Consider the following 4,392-nt stretch of genomic DNA (forward strand, 5'->3'; position numbering starts at 1 on the left):
GGGGGGGGCCCTGCTGCACCCCGGGTGGAGCTGGGGCAACAGAGGTTTCCTCGGCTCTGCCACGGGTGTGAGCACTGAAACCACCTGCAGAGGTGATGCCTCATTTCTGTCCTGACTCGGTGCGGGCTCAGCTCCAGCACTGGCGTGGCCTTCACCTCTGCCGAGGTGGGGCACTTCCCTGCTAGCTCCGTCCCCCCCATCTCACCCGGGTGACCCTCAGCCAGGGGGTCAGCACGCTGGCCATTTACCCCAGGGACAGGCTTGGCCTTGCTGAGCCAGGCAGGAGGCTTTGCCTGTTCTTGCCCCTTTGCCTGTCTGTGGAGGTTGAGGAAGAGGCTGCAGATGCAGAGACGCCCTCCCCACCCGCAGAGCCCTCCCCATGATGTCCCCCCATCCCAGATACTAAATGCTTCCCAAAGCCACTCACCCCTGTGTGTCCCCCCTCTGCCACCTCCTCTTGGAGCCCAGTGAGGCTTTTCCCCCCCAGCGGGAGCTGCCGGGTTTGGGGGCTACAGCTGCATCTGGCACCAGCATCTGTGGTGGTCATGAATGGGGGGATTTGTGCCCCCCCCCCCCCCCCCCGTGTCCATCTAACGCAGAGCATCTGTCGGTGCTGGAGCTGCTTCAAGACAAATGGTTTTGTTTTGATGAAATCAGGAGCAGGGCGCTGCCCCTATCCCCCTCCCTGCCCAAACAGGCAGCAGCGGTGGGGTGGTGAGGTGGGGGCTCACAGCCGGGGACAGTGGACCCATCCTGGGGCATGGGTGGGCATGCGGGTGCAGAAGCCTCCTGCTGCATGCGTGGGGAATAACCCCGGGAGATGCTGGCAGGGGCAGTGAGCCCCAACCCCTCTGCAGTGCGGGGCCAGGACTGGCCAGTGGTCTGTGGGCTTCCTGGCATAGGGACAGGTTGCAGGAGGGGCTGGGGTCTGCACAGCCATGCACCCAGCTGGGTCGCAAGGGAAGGGACATGGAGTTGTTCCTGCCCCCTCAGTCCTCTGGGCCTGTTGGGGAGAAACTTTCCCGGCCCCTCTTGGAGGACAGGAGGCAGCCTGATGGGTGGGGGGGCCCCTGCCAGCTCCCCCCGGCCCCCAGCTGCTGCATTGGACCTGAGCTCCCCAGTGCCTCGTCCCACTGGGGCCGGGGTTGGAGCACTGGGCAAAGAGGCAGATGTGGCTGCCTCCCCTGGGCAAGCACCTGGCATACAGCGAGTGCATTCGTCCCTGGGGGTGTGTGTTTGTGAAAGCATTCCTGCTGCAGGGAGGACAGCCCCCCGGGGTGCCTCCCTGCCACGCTGTGTGTTTGCTGGTTGTCCCTGCTGGGGGGGTCTCTGTGTGTGTGTGTGTTTGAGCGTGCGTCTCCCTGCTGGGATGGACAAGCTCTCCCAGCCCAGCAGGTGCCCGTCTCTGCTGTGTGTGTGCAGATCACCTCCCCCCCGGCCCCCCACCCTTCATGGCTGCAGCTACCTGGGATTCGCCATCTCCTTTCCTGCACCTGAGCCCGGGATGGCAGCGCTTGGGCAGGCGGGAGAGATGCTGCCCAGTGCTCCCCGCAGGTGATCTCCCTGCCTCAGCCTTCCTCTGGCTGCTGGTTTATGTTTATGCATTAGCTTTTTTCTGTGCATTGAGCATTAAATCTTGGGGGTCCCTCAGAGTAGGGCTGGCCTGGCTTCCTGCTGGTTTGGGTCCCGTCCAGCCCCCCAGGTGCACCTGAGAGCAACGGGAGAGACCCACGGTGGGGCAGACTGTGCATTAACTCCTGGGCACTTCCTACAGCCATCCTTGGGCTCAAAGGGGCAGCTGTAATTTTGCAGAGAGGAAGGGAATTCCTGGCCAGCAGCCTCCTGGCCTTCCCAGGAGGCGGATGCTTGCCTTAGGCGTCTGGTCCCCGATGCCCAGGTGATGGCCTGATCCGCACCAGGTGCTGAACAAGAGCCAGTGGTGGAGGGCGGCAGCGTGCCACTGGCCCCGGGGCAGGCAGGTGGGAGCAGGGTGCAGCCAGGCTGCCTGGGGAGAGAGCGGGGTGTGGGGCTGGAGCTGGGACATCGGGTGTCTTTCCTCACCCCTGCTCTGGCCCTGCTGCCTGCCTGTGCCTTTGGAGGAACATGCCTCCCCCAGCACCATGCCTCAGTTTCCCTCCTTCCTGGCGGGTGGGAAGGTGAGATAGCGGGTGTCTGCGAAGCACCTGGAGTGTTGCTGGCAGGTTTTCCTTCCTGGATTAACCCTTTCCAGGAAAATCCTGCCTTGCAGTGCCGGTGGCCATGCCAGCAGGAGGCTGGTGGCGTGGGACGCTAGCCTCCAGGAAACTCACCCCGCTTCATTCCCTTTTCCTTGCTGTCACCCAAGAGCCGTCACACATCTACTGGGTTGTTGGCTGACAGATGGCTTTGCTCTTAAGCAGATGCTGCCAGCTCTTTTGGTGCAAGGACACCCCTATTCACACACACCCCCAGCTCCCATTAATGGGGAGAATTTTACCGTTTCATGGCTCAGAGCCTTCTACCCTATTTGGGGCCAGGGGAGGGTAAATGGGGTTTGGGTGGCAGTGCAGCCCTGCAAGCCCCCGTCTGGCCAGGGGTCCCTGTGGGCACAGAGCTGCAGGGACCAGCCCCAGCAGGACGGTGCCCAGATGGCACCTGCCAGGACCAGGGGAGCGGCTCCATGCATCCCCCCACCTTCCCGATTCCTGCAGATCTCCCGAGCTGACCGTCGTTGCGGCGGGTGCTGTGTGCTCAGCATGGCTGAGCTAATCTATCGCCAAACAAACACACACTGTTATTCCGAAAGAAGGTTTCCAAGCGACTCATTTCCCTTTTTTTAATAACTCTTCCCTGTGGTGCCCTTTGCACCCTGAGCTGGGAGATTCAATAAGGCTGAAGCCTGGAGCGTGGCGCAGCTCAGCCTCCCACTGAAGGGGGGGGAGCAGCAGCTGGGGAGGGGAGGCACCCAGGGGTGCCCCCCGGCCAGACCCAGTCCTGCTCTTCCACTGTGTTGTTCTGGCTGAAATCCGGGGCCTGCTTTATTGTGTCCCCGCACCCCCCCCCTTGTTTTTAATTGCCAGTTTTCTGCCGGGCACTGGTGGGGGGGCTCAGAGGGGGTGGCCCTAGCTGGGACAGCGAGGCAGCCAGAAAACCGGGCGCTTCTCTCTGCGACAGCAGCCCTAAGCTGAGTGCCAGTCAGCCCCACTGCTAATCACACCCGTGCCAATTAACACTCCCAGATTAATGACTTTTGCCCCCCCTCCCTCCATCCACAGCTCCTCCTCCCGGGGAGCCAAAGTCCCGGCAGCCGGTGGCCCAACAGTGGGGCGATGCCGTGCTGAGACCCCAGCAGCTGAAGCCTCCCACCCCCTGCCTGCCCTGGCCAAGCTCCAGCATCTCTGAAGAGCTGCTTGGCTCAGCCTTCGCGCTCAGGCGCTGAAGGTAAATGGCCCAGGAAAGATGAAGCTTCCTCTCCAGCCGCTTGGATTGCTACTAAAGAAATAATCACGTCCCTGTGCCCGTGTTCCCCCCTCCCCGCCTTTTTTCCTGATCGCTGTTGCAAAAGGAAAGTCATTGTGGAAATGAGCACCCAGCCTGCAGAAATGATCAGCTGCAAAGAGCCTGCAGGGCCCTGTGCTCGTGGTGGGATTAATTTTCCCTTCCCCAAATAAATCCCCATCAGACCCTGTTGCTCAGACAGGGGCTGACCGCCGTACACCCGGGGCAGGGCAGGTTGCTCGGCCCAGTGCCGCTGTCGGCACAGACCCTGTCCAACCCCCGCGGCTGTCCCAGCACCTGAGCTGGCCTTGGTGGGTGTCATGGTGGGCAAAGACCCTCTCATTCCTCCTCCTGTCCCCCCCAGCACTGGGCAGCAGAGCCCCTGTCTTCAGCAAGCAGAGCAACGCTTTACACTGCTTCGCCTGCTGCCTGCTTGGGACCGGGAGCCTGGACAGGGTGGTGCTTGCAAAACGGGGCCAAATCCGGCCCCCGGGGGCTGCGAGGGAGCTCCCAGAGGGCGGTGGGCTGCAGGGACCCATTGTCCCCTGCTCCTGGGGGGAGCCGGTGCCCGGCTGTGGTGGGGCACAGTCCTTGTGACCCCGGGACAGTGCAGCCTGAGAGGAGCTGCAGTCCCAGCAGTGCCCCTGAGGGTCCTCTGGGTCTCTCGGAGAGTTTTAATCAGCCTCTGCTGTCGGGGGGCATGCGGGGGACAGCCGTGTCCCTGCTGCTGCTCCTCCCTTCCTTCTCCTCCCAGGGGGAATAAATCCCAGCTGGCCCTGGGACTGTGCCAGGGGGGAGAAGGGGGCAGCAGGGGCAACGCAGTGCTTGGGGGGGGGCACAGGGACAGTGTCCCCACTGAGGGGACAGCCCCGCGTTTGCCCCTCTCCGTGGTGACCTTCATACCAGCCCTGTCTC

At 62.8% G+C, this 4,392-nt stretch overlaps 1 protein-coding gene across 1 annotated transcript in view; it reads left to right on the forward strand.

Annotated features, from left to right (window-relative positions):
• The window catches only part of NXPH4 (neurexophilin 4), a 13,774-nt gene that overhangs the window by 743 nt on the left and 8,639 nt on the right, over positions 1-4,392 (forward strand). The window lies entirely within an intron of this gene.

This window comes from Haliaeetus leucocephalus, unplaced genomic scaffold, assembly GCF_000737465.1.
Source record: "Haliaeetus leucocephalus isolate CR32 unplaced genomic scaffold, Haliaeetus_leucocephalus-4.0 Scaffold186, whole genome shotgun sequence".
Lineage (NCBI taxonomy): Eukaryota > Metazoa > Chordata > Aves > Accipitriformes > Accipitridae > Haliaeetus > Haliaeetus leucocephalus.